Here is a 27719-nt window from a genome sequence, read left to right as displayed (position 1 = left end):
ACACCCACAGCCTCCTTCCCAGGCACTGACCTATGCTGCACATACTCCCACAATTGGTCAGCACTGCACCCGTGCACTTGTCTCCCCTCCTGCAGCACGAGCTCCCGATCATACAGGAGTCTGGGTGATTGACAGCAGCTGCTGCCCAATATATCAGAATCCCTACAGTATGGAAACAGGCCCTTCGGCCAAACAAGTACATACTGACCCTCCAAACAGTAACTTACACAGAACCATTCCCCCTAACTAATGTAACAAATACTATGGGCAATTTAGAATGGCCAATTCACCTGCCCTGCACACCTTTGGAGTGTGGGAGGAAACCGGAGGAAACCCGCTCAGACACGGGGCGAATGCGCAAACCCCACACAGTCGCCCGTGGCCGGAATCGAACCTGGGTACCTGGTGCTGTGAGGCAGCAATGCTAACCACTGAGCCATCTCTATAGGGTGGAGGGGGCAGGGCTGGAGGACTGGGACAATGGGATTGTAAACAATGAATGAATGGGGTGAACACTGGGGGATGGACAGGTCAGTGAGGGACAGGAACAGTGCAGCAGCAGGAGGGGATCCTGGACTAACTGAGCAATGGGTGAGTCTGACAGGAGAGAAACTACAGGAAGGTTCTGTTTGGAGGCTCAGGCAGGGACAGCTGGGAGACAGTATGGCCTGGTGGCTTGGGCAGGTTTACTAATCAGCCTCTTCAAAGATGCTGTTACTCAACTCTGAGCCTGATCCCCCTAGTCCAGAGGTAAGGACACTTACACTATTTCCTGGTGGGCAAGGGATACAGAGACTGCCTTTCAAAAGGAACTCACCTCTGTTGATGACATTAACAAGACTCAATACAGAGTCACTGACAAAATGTTGTTGTACATGAACTTCATCCAGAATATTAACACCTATAACTGGGCAACGCAGACCCCAAGGTACAGAGTTAAATCCTGGATACTAATAACAGCTTTGTGCATGGGAAATCATATCTCATGAATTTGAATCAGTTTTTTTGAAGTAGTAACAAAGAGGATTGCTGAGGTCAGAGCATGGACGTGATCTACATAGACTTCAGTAATGTTTTCGACAAGGTTCCTCATGGGAGACTGGTCAGCAAGGTTAGATCGCATGGAGTACAAAACTGGCCCGAAGGTAGAAGGCAGAGGGGGCTTTTCAGGCTGGAGGCCTGTGACCAGTGGAGTGTCACAAGGATCGGTGCTGGATCCACTACTTTTCACCATTTATATCCATGATTTGGATGTGAACATAAGAGGTATTGTAAGTAAGTTTGCAGATGACACCAAAATGGGAGGTGTCGTAGACAGTGAAAAAAGATTACCTCAGAGTACAAGAGGATCTGGATCAGATGGGTGAATGGGCTGAGGAGTTCAGTTTAGAAAAATGCGAGCTGTTGCATTTTGGAAAAGCAAACTTTAGCAGGACTTATACAGTAATAGTAAGTTCCTGGGGAATGTTGCTAAGTAAAGAGTCCTTGGAGTGCAGGTTCATAGTTCCTTGACAGTAGAGTAGCAAGTAGATAGGATCATGAAGGCGGCAGTTGGTCTGCTTGTCTTTACTGGTCAGAGCATTGAGTATAGGGGTTGGGAGGTCATATTGCGGCGGTACAGGACATTGCAAAAGTTGCCGAATCAATATTCCATAAAATTCTGTTCTCCTTCCTATCAGATGGATGCTCTTAAACTTTAAAGAGATCAGAAAAGAATTATAGCATGTTGCCAGGGTTGGATGTGCTGTTTTCCCTGGAGCGTCAGAGGCTGAATGGTGACCTGAAAGAGATTTTTAAAATCAGGCTGGGCATGGAGAGGGTAAATAGACAAGATATTTGTCCTGCAGTGGGGGAGTACAGAACTAGGGGACTGGGAGGGAGGGTAGGCAGATCGAGAGGGGTGGGACCGAAATGGATGGGGAAAGAGCAGGGGATAGAGAGGGGTGGCACAGAGATGGGTCGGGAGAGAGAGCCGGGTCTGGACAGAAAGTGGGATTAGAGAGGAGGGGACCGGGGGGTTGCGACTGACAGAAAGGGCGAGGGGAACAGACCAGAGGGGGGAAAGAGGGCGAACAGGCTAACAGAGGGGGGTGGAGAACAGGCCGATTGGGGAGGGGGGGGAAAAAAAGAGACAGGCCGGTGGGGACAGGCCGACAGAGGGAGGGGGACAGGCCAACGGGGGGGGGGGGGGGGAGAAAACAGGCCAACAGAGGGGAGCTACAGACAGAGCGGGGGGAGATGGGGGGAGCAGACAGAGCAGGGGGGAGCAGACAGAGCGGGGGGAGATAGGGGAACAGAGGGGGAAGATGGAGAGTTATTTTATAGATCTAAAACTCAATCCTGTTCCTGTTTTCTCCTCCTCACCTTATTTCCCTCTGAAGGGCTCAGAACAACTGCATAGTTCTTGGAAAGTAGAGTTTCAGGGAGATCAGGTGCTGAACGTGGCATTTGGGACACGAACATTGAATGAAATGTGCTGATCAATAAACGTACTCTGGTTCGATTCCACTGTCTGTGTGGTGCTTGCACATTCTCCCTGTGTGTCTGCGTGGGCTTCCTCTGGGTGCTCTTAATTTCCTCCCACAAATCCAAAGCCATGCAGGTTAGCTGGATGAGCTTTGGGTAATGGTCGGTTACAGAGTTAGGGTGGAATGCTGTTCCGATGGTTGGGATGGTCTCATGGGCCGAAAGGCCTGCTTCCACACTGTAGGGATTCTGTCACTGAGTATAGGGGTTAGGAGGGCACGTTGGGGCTGAGTAGGGCATTGGGGAGGACAGTTTTAGAATACTGTATTCAATTGTGGTCTCCCTGATTTCAGAAAGATGTTACCAGAATAGGACTCAACCTCTTAATGACAAGTTCCTGGGAAGTGTTGACAGACAAACAGACCATGCAGTGTGGGTTGATAGTTCCTTGAAAGTGTGGTTGAAGGTAGGCAGGTCGGTGAAGGTGGTGTGCGGTATGCTAGCTGTTATTGGGCAGTGCATTGAGTATAGGAGTTGGGAGATCATGGTACGGTTGTACAGTTTATCGGCTCAGCCACTTTTGGAATCCCCAGATTGCTTTACATTCCAGTCTCCCTGCTATAGGAAAGATGTTGGGAAACTTGCAAGAGTTCAAAAAAGTTTTTCCAGGGTGCTGCCAGTATTGGAATATGTGAACCAAAGGGAGAGGCTGAATAGGCTGAGGCTATTTCCCTGCAGCACTGGACACTTTAGGTGGCTTTATCGAACTTTATAGAATTATGAGGAGCAATGATAGTGTGACTAGCCATCGTTTCTTTTTTCCCAGGGTACGGGAGACCAAACAAATGTGAATCTTTTTTCCAAGGTGGAAATGACAAATTCTAGAGAAGAGATGGCAAGTTTAAAGGATATGAAAACTGAACCAACTGAAGATGCTATAAACCAGGAAGAGAAACAGAGGTTTCTGGAAAAGCTCAGCAGGTCGAGCAGCATCTGTGAAAAGAAATTAGAGTTAACGTATCTGAGGAAGGGTGACCAGACCGAAACTTGAACTGATTTTTCTTCACAGATGCTGCATGACCTGCTGAGCATTTCCAACAACATCTGTGCAAGTTTAAAGGGAGTTGTTTGGAGTATATACCTGAGAGGAACTTTATAAAGTGCGAGTGAGACCACATCTGGAGTAATGACAGAAGTTTTGGTACCTTTATTTAAGGAAATACATCATTCCATCAGAGGCATTTCACAGAAGATTGACTGGGATGAACCCTGGTTTGCAGGGCTTATCTTTAAAGAAAAGGCTGAAGAAGTTGGGACTCTACTCACTGGATTTGGGAAGAATGAGAGGTGGTCTCATTGTAACGTGTAGGATTCTTAAGGAGTTTGACAGGGTAAATACGGAGAGGATGTTTCCCAACATGAGGGAGTCTGGAACCAGATTCTGGGATAGTCGCGGAATCACGGGTTCAGATTTGGATTCGTCAAGTTTGAGGCAACACCGACACGGGTCAGGGGTTTCAGTAGCAATGGAGCTGGGGTGAGGTGGAGACAAGCAACATTTAAGAGATTGGAATTCCTGGTGTTTGTGATTGTGTAGATGTTTGATCAGAAGGTCACCTTGGGGTCAGATATGAGAGCAATATTGTCAAGAGTGTGGCTCCTGCCTCAGGTAGTTCCCAGGGAGAGGGAGGGGCTCAGCAGTAAGGGAAAGTAATTTGTAATAGCAACTGAAGGCAATGGGTTTAACCATTGCAACGTTCCGTTGCAGGAAATTGCAGCCAATCGCTTGGTGGGAGTGTGATGAGCAGTTTGATAACTGAGTAATGGAGGGGGATGATGGGGAGGGAGAGCTGGGCATCGTCAGTGTACATGTGAAACCTAACACGGTGCTTTTGGACAATGTCACCTCCTGGCAGTATGTAGGTGAGAAACAGGAGGGACCAAGGAGAGATCCTTAAGGGACACCAAATACAGGGAATTCAGAAAGGAAAGGGAGTGTCGGGATGGTGTAGGTTTTTACAACAACTGTGGGGTCAAATATTGGTTTGGAGCAGAATGGGAGAGAAGGACATAACCAGGAAAGACAGACAGGTAGAACAAGGAACAATATCTGTGAATTGGGGAGGGGGGGTGATGAGGAGGAGGAGCAGCCCAACTCCAAAAGCACTATTCCTACATCAGTGACATCACCCAACTCCACCCGAGTCTCAGCTCATTTACTGAAACACTTGTCCATCCCTGTGTTATCTCCAGACTTCATTACCCAAACACACTCCTGGCCAGCCTCCCACATTGAACTTACATGTAATCTCAAGAGTATCTAAAACCCTACTGCCCATAGTGCTCACTTGTACCAAAACTTGTTGATCCATCAAAAGGCTCCTATTAACAAGCAACAATTTAAAATTCTCACCCTTGATGTAATTCCTGGCTGTGAACATCCCTGTCTCCCTGCACCACACAACCTGTGACACCTCAACATCTTATTTTCTTTCAGACTCTCAACGATGTGTTTATTCATTGCTTCATCTGTCTGGCTGTTTCTACTGTTGCCAAGGCAACACGGTCTGGAATTCCCACCCTTACCCCCTCAGACCTACTTTCCTCCTTTAAGGTATTCCTGAAAACCTGCTTATTTGGCAATTCTTTTGATCACCTGACCTAATATCCCCATCTGTGGCCTTATGTCAGAAGTTCTCAATAGTATTTCTGTGGAATTATAAACATGATAAAAAAAACAAACTGTTGTTGATTTGCACACACAATGTCAACTCTTCAATGTTACTGAGTGAATAATCTGTAACATCTCTTACCCAAACACATTGTGGGAGCACCTTCACCACAGGAATTGCAGCTGTACAAGGAAGTCAAACATCACCTTCTCCACAGGCAATGGGGCTTTGGCATTGATCACTGGTATCTGTGGAGAGAGAAACACACAGTTGATATTTCAGGGAGCGCAAAATGCATTAGAGGGAGGGAAAATGGTGCAGAATTTGGGATTTTCAAATTTGTGTTTTACAAAGTGCACTAAGTTCTGTAAAACCTCTCATTCCATACCGTGAAAATTTCCTCCTCTTCCTGGTCAATATGTCTTTCCTTTCCCCTGCCCTTCACCTTCACACATTTCCAATGCCTTGGTCACAACAAAACTGTGCTGCCAGTGAAGTTTATGACATGATTGAGTATTGCCCCGCCCCTCATTCACTCCGATTGGTTGAAGGACCAACTAGCACCTCTCGCCCCCTTTCCCCCACTCTTATTGGTCCTGCGCTGACATCAATAATCCGAGGCTCATTGTGGGTTGGAGCATGCTCAGTGCTTCCTGCTTTTGCTGTTCATCAGGTCTCAGAGAGAGAGAGAGAGAGAGAGAGGGCTCATTCCTGTTTCACCTGATGTCAGACAATAACAACAACTACCTGCATTGTATCGAGCCTTTCACATTGACAAATCTCCTAAAATGCTTCACGAATGATGGAAACGTTGATTAAAGAGAACGATTTTTAGATACATCTTTCAGGCGGAGAGAGGGGTTTAGGGAAGATATTCCAAAGGTTTGTGTCCTCGGCAGCTCCAATCGTGGAGTGATATTGGTGGGCAACAGCTTACAATGGAGACAGTTAGTGGCTAACCATAAGTTAACAACCTCATGTCGAAGCCCCCTACCCCACACACCAGGCCTCGTTCTCACAGCCTGCCATTACACACTACCTATGGTTAGCCACTAACAGTCTCCATTAACAGCTAATCACCCTCCCCCAGCCAGATCGTTATCCACTCCTTTATCCAACCACTCTTCTCACTCTATCCCCACCTATCCTTTACTCCTTTTATCTTCCCCCCACACTAACTTCTGCACATAAACTGACTTTTTTTTCTCAGTAATATCTCTTCTGTGGAAGGGACACTGAGTCTGAAACTTTAACTCTGATTTCTCTTCACAGATACTGCCAGACCTGCCGAGCTTTTCCAGAACCTCCTGGTTGTTGTTTCTGATTTACATCTTCTGCAGTTCTTTTGGTTTTAATTTACCGGGAGTTTGTAATTCAGGTCCCACAGCCTCTGTCCCAGTCTCTGCTGTCTCTCCCAACCCCACCCAGTGACACGGCACCTGCACAACTCATGGACAGGTGTTGTCTTGCTGGCCACACCCCTCATTCAATCCCATTGGCTGCAGGACTACACAGATTCTCCTCCCATTGGTCTGGAGCTGCCGTCAATCAGCCGGGCCCCATTGTGATGAGAGTGGAGGGCTAATCCCTCTCTCTGCCCTGGGATGAGCTTCATCATTCACAGTGAATGGGGCAGTATCACAGAGCACAGGGCCTGGGGGCTATTCAGCCCATTGGGGCTGTTACTCTCTCCTTCTGGAGATGCTGCAAATCTGTCCCAAGTCCCCTCCCATTTGCCCATAGCCCCCCAAATCTTTCCTTAAAAAGTAAAATTCCAAGTCTGTTTCAGAATACCTGCTGAATCTGTGTCATTCAGACTGTTCCAGATGCTCAGAACTTACTGAATAAAATAGTGTTCACATTTTCACCTTATATTATTTGCCAATTACTTGAAAGTTACTAAAAATTGTGACAGTGTGAACAATTCCTCTCTCTCTCTGCAAATTCAAGACCTTGGAACCAAATCTGCACCAGGTCGAAATCACTGCTTCACCTTCTCAGCTCCAAGGATAATTATCTGTGCTTCAGCTCGTTCTCCACAAAAGAGAGGAATGCATCTTAATTTATTAAGATCAAAGAAACAGACCTTCCGTCCAATTCGTCCGTGCCAACGAGGAATCCTAAACTAATGGATTCCCATTCACCATCTATTGGCCTGTATCCATCAAAACCATGTACCCAATTGGAAGCCTTTTAAATGTTGTGATTTTATCAGCCTCCACTACTTCATCTGGTAGCCCCTCCCATACACTCAGCTTGAAAACGTTGCCATATAGATCCCTTTTAAATTGTTTCCCTCTCAACTTAAACCCAGGTGCTCTAGTTTTGGACCCACCTCACCTGAGGAAATAGGACTCCGGCTGCTCACTTTATTCACACCCCTCGTGATTTTATAAATCTCCATGAAGTCACCTCTCAGTCTTTGACTCACCAGAGAAAATAGCCCCAGCCTATTCAGGCTCTCCCTGTAGCCCAAATTCTCCAATCCTGGCAACGTTTTTGTAAATCTTGTCCAAACCTTTTCAAGTTTCACAACATCCGTCCCAGAACAGAGTAATTCAAACTGAAAACAGAATTCCAGAAGTGGCTTAATCAATGTCCTGTCCAGCCACAATATGACATCCAAGGTTCTGTATTCAATGCATTGACCAATAACGGAGAGCATTAATGGAGTCCCATTTGCCAGCGGTTCACCCTTATCACTCTAAAAACATTTCTCTTCATGTACCCAATCAAATGCCTTTTAAATGCTGCAAAGGTACTAGACTCCACCCCTTCCTCTGCAGTTCATTCCATACTTGCAATGCCCTCAACATGATAAAGATGCCCCTTAGATCCCTTTTAAATCTTTTCCCTCTCACCTTAAGCCTTTACCCTTTAGTTCTGGACCCACCGAACTTGGGAAAAAGTCCCTGACTGCTCACCTTATCCATGCCCTTCATGATTTTATGAGATCACCTCTCAGCCTCCAACTCTCCAGGGAAAATAGTCCCAGCCTATTCAGCTCAAACCGTCCAACCCTGGCAAAATCTTTGCAAATGTTTTCTGAACCCTTTCAAGTTTCTCAACATTATTCCAAGCACAGGGAGATTGGAACTGTAAACAGAATTCCAGAAGAGCTGTAATCAGTGCCCTGTCCACCCACAATATGACATCACAACAGCTGCATTCAATGCATTGACCAATAACGGGGAGCGTACCAAATGCTGCATTCACTCCCCTGCCTACCTGTGACTCTACTTTCAAGGAACTATGAACCTGCACTCCAAGGTCTCTTTGTTCAGCAATGTTCCCCAGGACTTTACCATTAAGTGTATAAGTCCTGCCCTGATTTGCCTTTCCAAAATACAACAGCTCACATTTATCTAAATTGAACTCCGTCTGCCATTCCTTGCTCCACTGGCCCATCTGATCAAGATCCTGTTGTATTCTGAACTAACCGTCTTCATTCTACACATCCAATTTTGGTGTCTTCTGTAAACCTACTGACTATACCTCATATATTCACATCCAAGTCATTTATTTAAGGGCCCAATATCCATCCTTGCAGCACACTGCTGCTCACAGGCCTCCAGTCCGCAAAGCAACCCTCCATCATCATTCTCTGTCTCCTACCTTCAAGGCAGTTTTGTAATGGCTTGCTCTCCCTGCATTCCATGTTATCTAACCCTGCGAACCAGTCTGCTTTGTGGAACCTTGTTGAATGTCCATATAAACAACATTCACCGCCTGGCTTAATCAATTTTCTTTGTCACTTCAAAACACTCACTCAAGTTAGTGAAACACAATTGTGCATGTACAAAGCCACATTGACTCTCCCTGTTATTCCTTACCTTTCCAAATAGATGGATATCCTGTCCCTCAGAATCCCTTCCAACATCTTGACTTCAAATTCACTGATTTCTTGTTCCATCGCCTCTCCTTAACACTTTTTTTAAAATAATGGCACCTCATCTGTCACTATCAACGATACAAGTACCTCAGGAGAGGCCCAACAATCACTTCCCTAGATTTCCAGAAAGTTCCAGGATACACCTGATCAGGTTCCAGGGCTTTATCCACCTTGATGCGATTTAAGACATCCAGTACCACCTCCTCTGTAACATGGACACTTTTCAAGTTATCACTGTTTAGTTCTCCAAACTCTCGAGCTTCCATATACTTCTCCAGTAAAAATGACGTGAAATATTTGCATATCTTTCACACCCCCTGTGGTTCCATAGACAGCCTTGTTGACCTTTAAGGGGTCCTATTCTCTGGTCCAGTTAATCTTTTGTCAGTGATATATTTGTTTAATCTCTTTGGATCCTACTCCAGCACATCCCAGAACGGCCTACTTCAAGGACCATAATTTTCCTCTGACTTGATCAACAATGCCCTCCAACACATACCCTCCACTTCACGCACCTCCGCCTTTTGCCCCACCCCTCCAGCCACAATAAAGAATATAGACCTGCGGTCTTCACCTTCCACCCCACTAATCTCCAGATACAGCGCATTAACCTCTGTTATTTCTGCTACCTAAAGTCAGACCCCACCACCAGAGACATATTTCCCTCTCCACCCCTATCTGCATTCCGCAGAGACCATTTCCTCTGCACCTTCCTTGTTCGGTCCACACCCTCCCACCAACCCACGCTCCACACCCTTGACCCTCCCTTGCCGCCACGGGAATGTAAAACGTGCGGCCACACCTCCCTCTGACCTCTGTCCAAGACCACAAAAGGATCTTTTCATATCAGGCAGAGATTTGCCTGCACATCCCAAAACCTCATATACTGCATCTAGACACTCTGGGAAATTTAACATGGTTCATCTGACTAACCTACACATCTTTGGACTGTGGGAGCAAACTGGAACACCCGAAGGAAACCCTCACAGATACTGGGGAGAATGTGCCAACTTGAACACAGACAGTCACCTGAGGCTGGAATCAAACCCATGTCCCTGGTGCTGAGGAAGCAGCGCTAACCACTGAGCCACAATACTGTGGGATCTTTGGTGCTGATGTGCTGCCCCACTGATACCTCAGTCACTCACCCTGCCTCATGTCCTGATGATGGAGTGGAATTATCGCTAGACCGTTAATCCAGAGACCCAGATAACGATCTGGGGATCTGGGTTTGAATCCCATCACGGCAGATTCCTCCCCTTTGAGAAGATTCTGAACCATCTCGGAGTCATTCTTGAACCAGGCACCACCCCATTCTGATGTCTCACTGTCAGCTGCAGAAACGGCAGACTGTGCCCCTGACTAGAGAGTCCCCTATCACCATTGATAGTGTGGAACTGGATATACCTCACATTACAGTAGAGCCAGTCTCAGTCACAGTAACTTGACTGTCAGTGTTACATTCCCCTGAAAGTCTATTACCAACTACATTTTCCCAAACAGTATACTTGTTTGAGAGGGGGGGATAGCCATAGAAGACTGCTGTACTACCTGCCTACCCCTCCTAGCTTTCCTGGAGGTAACCCATCTACCTGACTGTATCTGCAGTATCCTGCAATCCTGAGACTGCCCCTTAATCACACCCCCAGGCTCCTGTCAATTCCTCACTGCCTTTAATCACTCCTCCACCAATCCATGCGATCCAATAGGATTTACAATCACACTTCCTGCAGACATAATCATCAGGATCATGGAGACTCTCCCTAATCTCCCACATCTGACAGGAACAGCACGCCACTCTACAACAGGCCATCTCTCCACCTTAAGAATCTACAGACCAAGAAAAAGGCACCGTCTTACTGCTGGAAAAATACTGCCCGAGAATAACAATGCTTATGATTTATATTTCAAACATTTATTCAAGAGACTGTAAGACATTAAAAAGAAACCCTCACTTTACTCACTATTGTAGATTTAATAAAGTAGAACAGACTAAGATTGATATTTGAAGAGACTGAAACCCACGGAGCTGATCCCCGGCTCGGAGTACTTCCAAGGGTGAGGACTCTCGGAGGGCAGCTGTGAAATGTCACTGTTTCTCTTCTCTGTCCACTCCATTTCCAGAGATGTTTATAACTTCACAGCCAGTCAGCTCAGAGAGGTCACTGCTTGGTTTTATTCACTGGGGGTTGCCTTTGCTGCCCAGACCAGTATTGATTGGCCACCTTTGTGTTGGAGAAAGTGGTGGTAGACTGTCTTCCTGAAATGCTGCAGTCCATGTACACCACAGTGATGTTTGGTCAACAATCACCCTCCAGCCCCACCACCCTCCCTGTCTCTGTAATCCCCCTCCAGCCTCACAACCCTCCCTGTCTCTGTAATCCCCGTCCGGCCTCACCACCCTCCCTGTCTCTGTAATCCCCCTCCAGCCTCACCACCCTCCCTGTCTCTGTAATCCCCCTCCGACCCCACAACCCTCCCTGTCTCTGTAATCCCCCTCCAGCCTCACCACCCTCCCTGTCTCTGTAATCACCCTCCAGCCTCACTACCCTCCCTGTCTCTGTAATCCCCCTCCAGCCTCACCACCTTCCCTGTCTCTGTAATCCCCCTCCAGCCTCACCACCCTCCCTGTCTCTGTAATCACCCCTCCAGCCTCACTACCCTCCCTGTCTCTGTAATCACCCTCTAGCCCCACCACCCTCCCTGTCTCTGTAATCCCCCTCCAGCCTCACCACCCTCCCTGTCTCGGTAATCCCCCTCCAGCCTCACCACCCTCCCTGTCTCTGTAATCACCCTCTAGCCCCACCACCCTCCCTGTCTCTGTAATCCCCCTCCAGCCTCACCACACTCCCTGTCTCGGTAATCCCCCTCCAGCCTCACCACCCTCCCTGTCTCGGTAATCCCCCTCCAGCCTCACCACCCTCCCTGTCTCTGTAATCCCCCTCTAGCCCCACCACCCTCCCTGTCTCTGTAATCCCCCTCTAGCCCCACCACCCTCCCTGTCTCTGTAATCCCCCTCCAGCCCCACCACCCTCCCTGTCTCTGTAATCACCCTCTAGCCCCACCACCCTCCCTGTCTCTGTAATCCCCCTCCAGCCCCACCACCCTCCCTGTCTCTGTAATCCCCCTCAACCACCACCACCTTCCCTGTCTCTGTAATCACCCTCTAGCCCCACCACCCTCCGTGTCTCTGTAATCCCCCTCCAGCCTCACCACCCTCCCTGTCTCTGTAATCCCCCTCCAGCCTCACCTCCCTCCCTGTCTCTGTAATCCCCCTCCAGCCTCACCACCCTCCCTGTCTCTGTAATCCCCCTCCAGCCTCACCACCCTCCCTGTCTCTGTAATCCCCCTCCAGCCTCACCACCCTCCCTGTCTCGGTAATCCCCCTCCAGCCTCACCACCCTCCCTGTCTCGGTAATCCCCCTCCAGCCTCACCACCCTCCCTGTCTCTGTAATCCCCCTCCAGCCTCACCGCCCTCCCTGTCTCTGTAATCCCCCTCCAGCCTCACCACCCTCCCTGTCTCTGTAATCCCCCTCCAGCTTCAGAAATTACATGTCCGTGATGTAAGATTTTTATTTGGATTCATTTTTGTTTCTTTTACCTCAAAAATGAAAAATAATAAAAAAACCCCAAAAAAAGAGTGAAATATTTTCACCCCAAACAGATTTCTGTTGAGTGACCTTTTGGAGAGGCCGACACATGGACATTTGAGTATTTTATCACAAATTGCACATGTAGAATGAGGGAACTTTTTTTAAAAAACTCTGCTAAAAAAGGAGGTAATGGCCAGATGGTATTCTTGCTAGACGAGTAATATATGTAATGTTCCGAGGATTAGGGTTAGAATCCCAACATGGCTGATGGTGGCATCGGAATTCAATACAATTGAGAATGAAAAGACTAATGATGACCATGAAACTATTGTCGATTGTTAGAAAACCCCCATCTGATTCATTAATGTCCTTTAGGGAAAGAAACGGTCATCCTCACCTGGTCTGGCCGACAAGTGACTCCAGACCCACAGCAATGTAGTTAACTCTCAACTGCCCTCAGGGTAAACACCCACATCAACTGAGTGAATAAACAAAAAGAGATTTATTTTTAAATTGAGGAGGAGAGCTTTTTAAAAATAAAATTGTGTTTTCAAAATTTAAAAAATGATCACCTTAGTCGGATGGCACTATAGACGCCGCAATAATCAGAGTGAACTAAAGGAACATACAGAGAGATCTCAGATATAAAGTCAGAATAATAAGGTGGTTATAGTAGACGATTCAATTTTGCAAACATTGACTGGGACAACCATAGTGTGAAAGGTTTGGTTGGGAAAGAATTTGTTAAACGAGTCCAAGAAAATGTTCTTTATCAATATGTAAATGTTCCTATCAGAAAGCAAGCAACACCTGACCCTTTTCTTGGCTGATCAGACAGGGCAAGTGACTGAAGTGATAGGATGGGAACAGTTTGGGTGGGAGGAAATTGTGGGCACCATGGAGAAATATTTGTATAATCGATAACTACGGGTGAGCTACCTGATGACTGGAGAGTGGCTAATGTTGTACCTTTGTTTGTGAAGGGACAGAAGGAGAAGCCTAGGAACTGTAGACCTCGTAGTCTGACTTCAGTGGTGGGTGACCTGTTGGAGGTCATTCAGAAGGATAGGGTTTACATGTATTTGGAGAGTTAAGGAATGATTCGGGACAGTCAACATGGTTACACAAGAGGGCGTCTCACAGACTTGATTGAGCTTTTTAAGGTAGTAACCAAGAAGATCGACGAGGGCAGAGCGTTAGATATTGTTTATTTGGACTTTAGTAAAGCCTTTCACAAGGTTTTGCACGGGAGACTAATTTGTAAAGTTTGATCACATGGGATTCAGGAAGAGCTTGCCAAGTGGATACAAAACTAGCTTAACGGTAGGAAACAGAGTGTAATAGTGGAGGGTTGCTTTTCAGACTGGAGGCCTGTAACCAGTAGTGTTCTACAGGAATCGGTGCTGGGTCCATTTTTGTTTGCCATGAGTGTAGATGTTTTGGGTAAGAATATACAAAGTATGGTTTGTTTGTGGGTGCCATCAAAACTGTTAAAGTGGACAGTAACAAAGGTTATTTATGATTACAAAGGGATCTTGATCAATTGGGTGAATGGGCTGAAGAGGGGGCGGATGGTGTTTAATTTGAATAAATGTAAGCTATTACATTTTGATAAAACAGACATCCCCTTTAGCCTCATTAATTAATTTCACTAATTAAAAGTAAGGCCTTGAGTCGTGACATAGAACAAACAGACCGAAGGGTTCAGGTCTTGTGTCATATGTAGACAGGGTGGTTCAGAAGGTGTTTAGCACACCTACCTTCATTGCTCAGACCTTTAGGTAGAGGAGTTGGGACGTAATATTGAGGCTGTACAGGATGCTGATGAGGCCTTTTCTGCAATACTGCGTCCAGTTCTGGTTCCCCGTTATAGGAAGGATGTTATTAGAGAAGGTTCAGAAGATATTTCCCAGGATGTTGCCATGAATGGAGGGGTAGTGTTGAAGGAGTGGCTGGATAGGCTGAGATTTCTGTCACTGGAGTATAGGAGGTTGAGGGGTGAACTTATTAGAGGTTTATAAAATCACGGAGTGTGTAGATAAGATGAATGCCCGGGGGGTCGCAGGGGGATTGAAGACTCGGGTGCACACATTTTGAAGAGAGATGAGAAAGGTTTTAAATAGATTTTAGGATGTTTTATAGATATCCTAATAGATATTAGAATATTTTTACATTTGTGGAATGAACGACAAGGGGAAATGGGAGCTGTGAATACAATTACAATCTTTAAAAGACATCGGCTAAAGTTCATAAATAGGAAATATTTGGAGGCAGGTGCAGTTAGTTTCGTTTGGAATTATAGTCGACATGGATTGGTTAGACCACAGGGTCTGTTTCCATGCTGAATAACTTTAAGACTCTAACTCTCAGTGTCTCTGTAAATTGCTCCATGCTCACAACTCTCTCTATCACTGTCACTTCATCAGCTTCACAACTCTTCCTTATCTCTCTAATTCCTCTCCAGCCTCAGAACCCTCACTATCTCTGGTATCACAAAACATCTGTCTCTGTAACATCATCCATTCTCACAATCCTCCTTGTATTTGTAAGTTCCTCGAGCCCCACAAATCTCTGTGCTAAGTGCCTTTCTCTAATTCCAGCCTTGAGGATAGCCCATTTTTAATTCAGATTCATGCACCCTGAGCTCCAGAAATTACTACAAAACCTCTCTTGCTCATTTTCCTCATCAAAACATTAACTAATCATGTATCATCTATTCTAATATCAAAAGGTATTAGATGATCACACTGGGTATGTGTGCTTGATGACCAGTATGGATAAGATGAGGACACTGTGTTAAACAGTTTTATACCAGAGACTCTGACCCCATTTTATTCCGTGTTTTTCTGTGATTCTCTCTTTTCGAAGCAGATAGGAGTGGGAAGCAGTGGAGAATGTAAATGATCCATGGTCTTCACAGTGAGAAGATTCCACCACCATGGGCTGTTTACCCTCCAGCTCCACAATGTCCGATAGCCTATCCAAGCTATCGCGGATCCTGGCACCAGGGAGGTAACATACCATCCTGGATTCATGTCTGTGGCCATAGAAGTGCCTGTTGTGCACCGACTATTGAATCCCCTGTCACTTTAGCCCTGCCACTCTCTTTCCTCCCACTCTGTGCAGTAGACCTTTCTGTGGTGTTATGAACCTGACTGTTGCTGATTTCCCAAGAGGCTACCCCACCCATAACCTCCCAACAGAATCCCAAGTGGTATATCTGTACCTGTTTGAGAAGGGGATAACCACTGGGGACTCCTGCACTCCCTTCCTGTCTATTTTCTTGATCTGATGGTCACCCATTCCCTTTCTGCCTGTGTAACCCTCACCTGCAGTGTGACTAACTCACTAAACATGCTGACCGTAACATTCTCAGTATTGCAGATGCTCCACTCACAGCTCCAGGTCTGAAAAGCAGTTTCCCAGTAGCTGCAGGTGGGTCCACTTCCTGCATACATAGCCGTCAGGGATACTTGAAGCTTCCCTTATTTCCCACATTGTGCAAGAGTAGCACACTACGGGTCTGAGGGCTCCGATCTCAATGTCTCTCTTTATTCATTTAGTTACTCCCATTCAGAGAATTTAAATGAACTAGCAACCTTCCTTCACACAAACATTTCTATTAAAATCAAAAGCACCAATCTTTACTTAACCTGTTATGTTATACTTTAAAAACTGTTAAGAAATACTCCGCAGGTACCACATAAAAACTGGCTGTTCCCATTGGGATCATGTGAGTTTCTGAAAGGCCTGAACTAAAACGGAGTTTCAGCTTCACCTTCTCCCTGTCTCCCCTCGCTCTGTTTACACCCAACTCCAGAACACTCTCATTGAGCCAAGCAGCCCTCACAGTACAGCCCTGTCATTTTCATTGTCTGCTCACACCTACACTGCCCTCAGTCTCCTGTACTGCTCTAATGCATCTCAATGGGAGCTCAGGGACAGCAAATCATCTTTCAATTCAGCCCTTTGTAACCCCAGAGTCAACATGGACCTCAGCAGTTTCTGAATGAACAGACAGTTGGTAGAATCTGGAACATTCCACCTGGAAAGGTGCTGGAATTTGAGTCCAAAAGGAATTTTAATGAGAAGTTTGCAGGTAATTGAAAATAAAGAGTTTATAGGTTAACATCATGAAGTGGGTGATTGGATCGAAATCTGACAGTTCTTACAGAGATGAGGTGTAGTTTGGATAAATCTGTGTTCCCTCTCAGGCCAATATCTCCTTCCTCAGCTGCATGGCCCAGAAGGCAGCACATACCCAAAGGGTGATCCAACCACGTATTTGTACATCTTTCTGCTTAACAAAAATATTGGAGATATTTTCTCACAAACAGAACAGACAAACCTTTCTCCTTCCACAGTTAAATGCCAATGATATTCAGATCCTGATGACTCCATTGACTGGAAAAACTTGCTTTTGAGATCCCAGCCTCAATTATTCTGATTTAATATCCTATGAAATGAATTCACAAAACAAAACTCACAGTCAGTGCATAAAGAATATAAAGACATACTTTTCTCTTGGTATGTGCTTGATGTGTAAATGCCTCTCTTCAAATCGCACCCCCCATCCTAGGAAGGGGACATGCACATGCACCTCATCTGTACCTTGCCCCTAATAAAGATGGCGACCATATCCCAGGTCCTATCACCGGCTGAGGGCCGCAGCCATTTTCCCATCTGCTACAAACGCGGGACTAAGAGTTTCTAATTCAGACTAATGACCCGCACAGAGGGTAATTAAAACTTCCCAGTCTAAAGTGACTCATTATCTCCCTGTCCCCGAGGCCACTCTCCCCTTCCCTGTTTGCATCTCCCACATTCACCAACGGCCAACTCACGTGGCACTGCATCAGCAGAGTTATGGTGACGTGTCATCCCACTGGCCACGCCCCTCACTCACTCCTATTGTTTGGATGACCAGCTGGTTCCACTTGGTCCACCAGTCCCACCACCTTTTCCTATTGGTCTGAAGCTGCCATCAATCAGCTGGACCCCATTGTGAGGTCAGTGGTGGGATCCTCCCCCTGTCTGAATCAAACCCAGAAGGTGTATGGATGGGGTCAATCAGGAACAACAAGCAGAAGGTGCTGGGAAAGCTCAGCAGGTCTGGCAGCATCTGGGAACAGAAATCTATCCAGTGGCCCTTCCTCAGAACTGATGGGAGCTGGGAAAATTAGAATCCTGACAGTGTGAAACTGCAACAAGGATAGAACCCTCCCCAAGTCCTTACCTTCCACCCAGATACAACACATCATCCTCTCCCATTTCCACCATCTACAATCAAACCGCACCACCAGATTCTTAAGGGGTTTGACAGGATAAATAGTGAGAGGGTGTTTCCCATCATGGGGGAGTCCGAAACCAGATTCTGTGTCAGTCACGGAATCAAGGGTTCCGTTTCAGATTCATCAAGTTTAAGGCGACACCGACACGGGTAAGGGGTTTCAGTAGCAATGGAGCTGGGGTGAGGAGGAGACAAGCAACGTTTAAGAGATTGGAATTCCTGGTGTTTGTGATTGTGTAGGTGTCTGATCAGAAGGTCAGCTTGGGGTCAGATATGACAGCAATACTCTGAAGAGTGTAGTTCTGCCTTAGACAGTTCCCAGTGAGAGGGAGGGGCTCAGAAGTAAGGGAAAGGAATTTATAAGGCAATGGGTTTAACCATTACAATGTTTCATTGGAGGAAACTGCAGCTAATCGAGTAGTGGGAGTGTGGTAAGCAGTTTGATAACTGAGTAACAGTGGAGTAATGGAGAGGGATGATGGGGAGGAAGGGTTGGGCATCTTCAGTGTACGTGTGAAACCCAACATGGTGCTTTTGCATAATGTCACCTCCTGGCATTGTACGTGAGCTACAGGAGGGGCCAAGGACACCAAATGCAAGAAATTCAGAAAGGAAAGGGAGAGCGGAGATGGAGCAGGATTTTGGAAGAGAAGGACATAACGAGAAAAGACAGAACAAGGAACAATATCTGTGAATCGGTGAGGGGGACTGATGAGGAGGAGGAAAGAGAGTTGGAAAGTCTATAGTTGAGTGAGATTAGGGTAAAGGGTCAAGGTGAGCTCTGATAAGGCTTGACATGAGATTGGAGAAAGATGTCAGTTTCGGACAAAAACCAGGAACACCACGTGAGGCAGTTTGGCTCCGTGGGCTAGTGGGAGGGAGGGAAGCAGCAGATCGGATTATCTCAGTCTTAGTGACAGAGAAAGTCCATGTGCTCCAAACTCTTGTTGTTGGAGAGAAGGATGGAGGAGACAGGATGATGGACAGTGTTTCACAAAGAAACAAAACCTGGTTAAGTGATATTTAAAACGAATGAACAAACCTGATGTATTTAACTTTTATCCAGAATATTAAAACAAATGACTGAAGTCCTGGTTCGAATCCCATCTTGGCAGATAGTGAAATCTGAATTCCAGGAAAAAAACTGGAATTAGGAATCTCCTGATCTCCATGAAACCATTGTCAATGGCGGAAAAAACCCTGCCAACCTGACGGTGGCCCAGCAATCTCCTCACTGAAATAATCACTGCAGAGTTTCAACAAAGGAATGAAACTGGATAGACCATTCGGCATCTAACAAGGCATTAGGAAATTCAACCATAGAATCAGCCCTCTCGATGGTGCAACGTCCTCCAGACTAACATCTGGATTTTGGTGCCAGAATGTGCAGAGCTGTCTCACAGATCAATCAACGAACAGCCTGACATAGTCATACTCATGAAATCAACCCTTACAGACAATGACCAGACACCATCATCACCATCCCTAGATAGAGAGTGTGGTGCAGGAAAAGCACAACAGTCAGGCAGCATCCAAGGAGCAGGAGAATCGACGTTTCGAGCCTAAGCCCTTCATCAGCCTGACCTGCTGTCCTTTTCCAGCACCACACTCTTGACTCTGATCTCCAGCATCTGCAGTCTTCACTTTCTCCTGAAATCTCTGGATATGTCCTGTCCCACCGGCAGGACAGACCAGGCAGAGGTGGTGGCACAGTGGTGTACAGACAGGGAGGATTTCCCCTGGGAGTACTCAGCATTGACTCTGGACACCAGGAAGTCTCATGGCTCCTGCTGATTACCACGTACTATCCTCCCTCGGCTGATGAATCAGTTCTCCTTCATATTGAACATTTGGAGGAAGCACTGAGGAAGTAAAATGGCGTCAAAAGTACTCTGGGTACAGGATTTCTAGATCCACAATCGAGACTAGCTCTGCAACAGCATTAATGACTGAGCTGGTCAGGTCCTAAAGGATATAGCTGCTCAACTGAGTCTGCAGCGGGTGGTGAGGGAACCAACAAGAGGGAAAAACATACTTGATCTCATTGTTATGAATTGACCAGTGGCAGATCCATCTGGCCATGACAGTATCAGTACGAGGGACCATCACACATTCCTTTTGGAGACAAAGTCTTGGCTTAAAGTTGAGAAAAACCTCCATTGTGTTCAGTGGCACTATCACCACTCTAAATGGGACAGACTTTGAAGAGATGTAGGATCTCAAACTGGGTATCTCTGAGGCACTATGGGACATCAACAGCAGCAGAACTGTACTCCAGCACAATCTGTAATCTCATGGATTTGTACATCCCACACTCACCCATCACAATGTACAGTAAAGGAGGTCATGCCAAGAGCAGCACCAGGCATACCTAAAAATGAAGTGCCAACCTGGTGAATCTACCAAACAGGATTATCTGCATTTCAAACAGCATCAGCAGCAAGCAACAGTGTTAAGTGATCCGACATTCAATAGATCAGATCGGAGCTCTGCAGTTCTGCCACACCCAGTTGTGAACGGTGATGGACAATTAAACAACTCACTGGAGGAAGTCTCACAGATATCCCCACCCTTACTGATGGAGGGGTCTCACACACCCATGCACCAGATAAGGTGACAGCATTTGCAGCAATCTGCAGCCAAACGTGTCAAGTGGATGATCCACCTTAGCCTTCTCCAGTGGTTTCTAACATCACAGATGTGAGTTTCAAGCCAGTTCGATTCAGTTTGAATAACATCAAGAAATGGTTAAGTAGTGCAAAGGCTACGGGCCCTGCCAATATTCTGGCAATAATACTGATGGCTTGTGCTCCAGAACTTGCCACCCACCAAGTCACGTACCGCTCCTGCACTGGCATCGACCGACAATGTGGAACATTGCCCAGGGATGTTCAACACAAAAACACAGGGCAATCCAACCCAGGCAATTTCCATCTATCAGTCCACATTCGATCAGCAGTAAAGTGATGGAAGATGTCATCGACAGGGCTACCAAGCAGCAGCTGAGTGACACTCATTTTAGACTCCACCAGGGCCACTCAGCTCCCAATTGTGATACTGCCCTGATTCACAACCTGACATCCAGCTGAATCCCAGAGGTGAGGAGAGTGTGACAGTCCAGTCCCACTCCAAGACCAATATTTCTAGCTGATTCCACACTAATCTCAGCTCATATACTCTCATCCACCTTGTGTTATCTCCAGACTTCATTATCCAAACACACTCAGGGCCAGTTTCCCACATTCAACCTCCCTGTAATCTCAAGAAAAATTAAATCTCTGCTGCCCAAGTACTCCCTCGTACCAAACTGTTTGATCCATCAATAGGCTCCTATTCATAATCAACAACATAGAGCCATAGAGATGTACAGCATGGAAACAGACCCTTCAATCCAACCCGTCCATGCCAACCAGCTATCCCAACCCAATCTAGTCTCACCTGCCAGCACCCGGCCCACATCCTCCAATTTAAAATTCTCACCCTTGATTTAATCCCTAGCTCGCTGCATCACACACCCTTTGAGACCTCGACAACCCATTCTGTTCAAGACTCCTAACGATTTGTTAAATCATTATTTCACCTGTGTGGCTGTTTCTACAGTTGCTAAAGCAACAAGGTCTGAAATTCACAGTCAAAACCTCACAGATCTGCTTTCAGACTTTCCTCAAAACCTGCTTATTTGGCAGTGCTTTTGGTCACCTGACCTAATATCAACCTTCTCTGGCCTCATGTCTAAAGTTCCCAAAATATATCTTTGTGAAATTATAAGCATGTTCTTGATTTAGACATTATCTTCAAATCATCACAGTTGCTGAATGAATAATCTGTAATGTCTCTTACCCAACCACATTGTGAAAGCACCTTCACCACACAAACTGCAGCTGTACAAGAAAGTCAAACATCACCCTCTCCACAGGCAACAGGGCTTTGGCATTAATCACTGGTATCTGTGGAAGGAGGAACACAGTTGATGTTTCAGGGAGTGCAAAACGGATTACAGGGAATGAAAATGGTGCAGAATTTGATAGTCAGAAACAGAAGGAAAATACACTTGCTTATTGGAAAAAAGAATTCTTGACTGTTAAAGATTTTCTAGAAAAAAATAATCTGATAATAGAGCAGCACATGGTCAGGGGCTGGGAAGCAGTGAAAAATTAACTTACAAGAATCTCTGTTAAAGTAATAGTAAAATACTAAACAGACCAAAAATACACCTACTGTTCAAGACTGAGGAAGCTAGATTTTGACAAAGTGGCCATGAGGGAGCCCAGAGGTGAATCAGAGCAATATTAGCTGTTATGATCCCACAGTCAGAGAGATGTATAGCACCGACACAGACCCTTCGGTCTAACATATCCATGCCAACCAGATATCCTAACCTAATCTATTCCCATTTGCAACTACTTGGCCCATATCCCTGTAAACGCTTCCTAATCATATCATGTATCTATTTAGAGGCCTTTAACATGTTTTAATTGTACCAGCCTCCACCACTTCCTCTGGCAGCTCATTCCACCCACTACATTAAAGAGTTGGCCTTAAGGCCCCTTTGAAATTTTTCCCCATTCACCCTAAAGCAATGCCTTCTACTTTTGGACACCACTACCCCAGGAAAAAACACCTTGTTCATTTACCCTATCCATGCCCCTCATGATTGTATAAACCTCCATAACATTACCGCTCAGCCTATGGTAGTCCAGGAAAAACAGCCCCAGCCTTTTATGCCTCACCATGGTTAATTAAATACTAATTTTAGTGTGTAATTATTATAAGTTTCAAATAAGTTCAATGTTTAAAATAAAGTTCAAATAAGTTTTGTTTAAAACTTGTGTTTTCAGCAAAACGCTGAGATAACCAAAATGCTTGAGCTATACAAGTCAATGAAATATGCAGGGATGGAATGTACCAGCAGAGTTGATACAAAATGTTGATCCAGATCATGATGTACCTATGGTCAATGGACAAGTGAGAAGGAACATCAAGATATAGGTTTAGCCTTGTGTCAGCACTTAGAGGAGAAAGTTGCCAACTTGGAGAGAAGGGGGCAATAAGGGTGGAGCATAGCTGGGCATTAATAGAAATCAATAAGAAAGATCGTTTAGTATAGGAGCCAGTCATAGTCGGGAGAGATGACCTCACGCAATTCAAAGGTACAACTAGTATAGTAATTTGAATTTTTCCTCACTTCAATTGTTCTGTACAATTGGAGTCCGATTCTTGTAAGATCGTAGAATAAATTGTCTCGCTTCCAGTTTTGGTGGTCTCGTCTAAACTATTGATTTTGTTTTTAACACTATGAACCTGCACTCCAAGGTCTCTTTGTTCCGCAAGACTCTCCAGGGCCTTGCCATTCAGTGTATAAGTCCTGCCCTGAATCGCTTTTCCAAAATGCAGCACCTCACATTTATCTAAATTAAACCCCATCTGATCAATATCCCATTGCACTCTGAGGTAACCTTCTTCCCTGTTCACAATACCTCCAATTTTGTATGGCCTGTAAACTTATTTACTATAGTTCCTATGTTGACATCCAAATCATTTAAATGAATGACGAACCAAATCCAGAAATAAACACCTATCTCTCGAGGTTTGAATATGCTCTGTGTAAATCCTGCCCTATGACTTTTACCAGAGAAACGCTGCACCTTGCCCCCTACAAAGATGGCGGCTCCGCACGTGTCCAGTGATTGGTTGCCCCGAATAAAGATGGCGGCGCTCACTCAGCCCTGGAGCCGCGCTGAGGCAATTCTCCGTTTACTGCAAACGCGGGACTGGGACGTTCAAATTTGTGTTTTCCGACGTGCACAATTTGTTTATAAAACCTCTCCTTTCATCGGAACACAATTTTTCTCCCGTTTCCCTGTTTATTTCTTTCCTTACCGTATCCTTTCGCTCCATAACTTCCCGAGCATTCATTACATCGACTCTGCGCCAAACGCGAAAGGGTGATCACGTGATTTAGTCGAGTTCCGCCCATCATTCACTTTGATTGGTTGGAGTACCCGCCACGCCAGGTCCTCATGCTCCGCCCACCGTCCTTTCATTGGTCCGGTGCTGACATCAATCACCCGGGGTCCCTTTGTTGGCGAGATCATGCGCAGTGCATCCTGCTTGAGCTGATACGTTGGGTAATGTGATGGGAGAGTTTACTGAGGGGAAGAATTGGAGAAAGTGAGGACTGCAGATGCTGGAGATCAGAGCTGAAAAATGTGTTGCTGGAAAAGCGCAGCAGGTCAGGCAGCATCCAAGGAACAGGAGAATCGACGTTTCGGGCATTTCCCCTCCCCCCACCACCTTATCTCAGTCCCATCCATTTCCCCTCCCCCCACCACCTTATCTCAGTCCCATCCATTTCCCCTCCCCCCACCTTATCTCAGTCCCAACCATTTCCCCTCCTCCCACCTTATCTCAGTCCCAATCCTCAGACTCAGCACTGCCTTCTTGACCTGCAATCTTCTTGCCGACCTCTCTGTGCCCACCCCCTCTCCGGCCTATCACACTCACCTTGACCTCCTTCCACCTATCGCACTCCCAATGCCCTACCCCCAATTATCTCCTCCCTACCCTTTTATCTTAGCCTGCTTGGCACACCAGCCTCATTCCTGAAGAAGGGCTTATGCCCAAAACGTCGATTCTCCTGTTCATTGGATGCTGCTTGACCTGCTGCGCTTTTCCAGCAACACACGTTTCTGCTCTAAAGGGAAGAATTCCCTTTGTGTGAGCTCTGCAGTAGATTTCCTGTATTCATGGAGGGAATTCCCTTCCTTCTCATGACTGCATAGCTGTGATTGATGAATCAATACCATCTGAATCAGTACATAAACACACCATTTTCACAACATCTGAGATCTTTAGCACATTGTATCATGCTCATCTTTGGAGACAAAAATGCATGAAATGGAGGCTCAAGGAATCGGAGCATGAGTACAGCATTCATCCCCTTCAGCTTGTTCCCCCCATTCTGTCAGATCATGGCTGGGCCAACCCAGGCCTCAACACCTCTTTTATGCTTGATTCGCATAGCCCTCAACTTTAGCAAATTTGCTGATGATACAAAGCTGGGTGGCAGGGTGAAATGTGATGAGGATGTTAGGAGATTACAGGGTGACCTGGACAAGTTAGGTGAGTGGGCAGCTGCATAGCAGATGCAATTTAATGTGGATAAATGTATGGTTATCCACTTTGGTGGCAAGAACAGGAAGGAAGATAAATAGAATCAATTTAGGTAAAGGGGCAGTACAGAGAGATCTGGGTGTTCTTGTACACCAGTCAATGAAGGCAAGCATGCAGATACAGCAGGTAGTGAAGAACCTAATAGCATGCTGGCCTTTATAACAAGAGGAATTGAGTATAGAAGCAAAGAGGTGCTTCTGCAGCTGTACAGGACCCTGGTGAGACCACACCTGGAGTACTGTGTGCAGCTCTGGTCTCCAAATTTGAGGAAAGACATTCTGGCTATTGAGGGAGTGCAGTGCAGGTTCACAAGGTCAGTTCCTGGAATGGCGGGATTACCTTACACTGAAAGACTGAAGCGACTGGGCTTGTATACCTTTGAGTTTAGAAGACTGAGAGGGGATCTGATTGAGACATATAAGAGTATGAAAGGATTGGACATTCTGGCAGCAGGAAATATCTTTCCACTGATGGGTGAGTGCCGAACCAGAGTTCACAGCTTAAAAGTACGGGGTAGACCATTTAGGACAGAGATTGGGTGAAGAAGTTTCTCCTCGAGAGTGGTGGCTGTGTGGAATGCTCTGCCCCAGAGGGTAGTGGAGGCCCAGTCTCTGGATTCATTTAAGAAATACATTACCCCGATACGGTGAGCTCCTATATTGTGCAATTAACTTTTATGTAGCACCTTATCAATTACATTTTTTTAATCCAAATGCAGAACATCATTGGCTTGCCCTTTCTCAGCCCTGTTTGTTATCTCCTCAATGAACTGTCACAAATTTGTCAAATACCGTTTCTCTTTCACAAAACCCAGTCTACCATGTTTCAGGACAAACTTTTCAAAATGTCCTGCTATTTCTTACTATTATATTCAACTCTGTCATATTACCAAAACAGATATTAAACTAACTAACTGGGTGGCGCGGTGGCACAGTGGTTGGCACTGCTGCCTCACAGCACTAGAGACCCAGCTTCAATTCCTGCCTCAGGCTGCTCTCTGTGTAGAATTTGTACATTCTCCCTGTGACTGCGTGGGTTTCCTCCGGGTGCTCCGGTTTCCTCCCACAATCCAAAAATATGCAGGTTAGGTGAATTGGCCATGCTAAATTGCCCGTAGTGTTAGGTGAAGGGGTGAATGTAGGGGAATGGGTCTGGGTGGGTTGTGCTTCGGCGGGTCGGTAGGGACTTATTGGGCCTGTTTCCACGCTGTAAATAATCCAATCTAGTCTATAGTTTCCTGATTTCTGTCTCCCTTTCCTTCTTGAACAGGCTCATCAATCCACTGGATGTTCCCTGTATCCCTTGATTCTGGAATATTCCAATCGATGCCTTAAATGTCTCTGCAGCCAGTTGCCTTAAAAATGTTTGATCCAGGCCATTAGGTCCTGTCTACCTTTAGTCCTATTAGTTGGTCAATACTTTGTCCCTTGTGACAAAGACTGTTATAACATTTTACTTCCCATGAGTAACTTGCTTATTTGCTACCTTTAGGATGATAACGGTATCCTCCTTCATGAAGATCAATGTAAAATATCGGTTTAAATTATCTGCTGTTTCCCTGCACCCATTATCAATTCCAGAGTCAGAACCTCCAAGGGATCGATGCTGACTTTAGATACTCCATTTTTAATATACCTGGACAACTCTTGCCATTCATTTTTGTTTCTTGTCAATTTAATTACATGGTCAGTTTTCTTCCTTTTTACTCATCTGCTGCTATGTCATTTTTTCCTTGTGGGTACTGCCCTTGACTGCCTTTATTACCCACGGGTGGTTCACCTTTCTCTTCGAGTTCTCCATTTTGCCCTAAATTAACTTTTGCTCAGCGTTATGTTTAAAAAACCCATCATATTACAGTGACCGAGCATGTGATTTTTTTAAAACATTGGATGCTTCAATGTTCTGATTGGGTTTTGCTGTTTCAAGGAAGAGCTGAGATCATCTGGAAAGGAGGTGGCAGCTGATTCACTGTTAATTTCCAAAATTAATTTGAATACTTGCAAAAAGAAATTATTTGCATTACTGTGAGTGCAGGGGCCTAGCCAAGTAGCTATTTTAAAAAGGAGGTACAGTTGTGATGGGTTGATTTCAAAAGCAAAATGTGATCTAAGTGGTTTCCTCCCACAATCCAAAGAAGTGCAGGTTCAATGAATTGGTCATGCTAATTTGCCCATAGTGTCCAGCGATGCACAGCTTCCGTGCATTAATCAGGGGTAAACATTGAGGAATAGGTTTGATTGGAATACTCTTCGGAGGGTTGGTGTGGATTTGTTGGGCTGAAGGGCCTGTTTCCACAACGTAGGGATTCAATGCTCTGAGTAATTTTGGGGATCTAACAGAATCCTGGTATGCAGAGGGTTCTCTGTTCGTTAAAATAGTATTGTACACTCAGCTTATGTTACCTTCTGAAGCAATTTGAGGTTGACTGCTCTGTACAATTTCTCAGAACAGATGCTCTGGAACCAATCAGGGATCATCTGATAATGTGATTGATTAATGAGCTCAAAATAAGCGACACTTTTGGTAAGATTCAATGCAGCTTGATAGAATTTAGTTTTAGGGTGAGGAATTTGCTTCTTCAACTAGTATCCAAATTTAAAGGCAGTCACAAGGGTATGAAGTAGCAGTTAGC

At 45.7% G+C, this 27719-nt stretch overlaps 1 long non-coding RNA gene across 2 annotated transcripts in view; it reads right to left on the bottom strand.

Moving 5' to 3' along the window:
* Positions 1-23881, bottom strand: part of LOC140471913 (uncharacterized) — a 29566-nt gene extending 5685 nt beyond the window's left edge. Inside the window, exons 1-6 of one of the 2 annotated variants that reach the window (XR_011957266.1) lie at positions 23795-23881; positions 21755-21861; positions 16973-17080; positions 13197-13239; positions 13022-13102; positions 5280-5386 (exon numbers count right to left, since the gene is read on the bottom strand). This is a non-coding gene — a long non-coding RNA (uncharacterized lncRNA). The remainder of the gene's footprint in view (positions 1-5279; positions 5387-13021; positions 13103-13196; positions 13240-16972; positions 17081-21754; positions 21862-23794) is intronic. The other variant, XR_011957265.1, reaches the window with a different exon arrangement.
* Positions 23882-27719: the final 3838 nt, after the last annotated feature.

The sequence above is a fragment of the Chiloscyllium punctatum genome, unplaced genomic scaffold (genome assembly GCF_047496795.1).
Source record: "Chiloscyllium punctatum isolate Juve2018m unplaced genomic scaffold, sChiPun1.3 scaffold_199, whole genome shotgun sequence".
In the NCBI taxonomy this organism is placed as follows: domain Eukaryota; kingdom Metazoa; phylum Chordata; class Chondrichthyes; order Orectolobiformes; family Hemiscylliidae; genus Chiloscyllium; species Chiloscyllium punctatum.
This window is presented reverse-complemented; position numbering and strand designations above follow the sequence as displayed.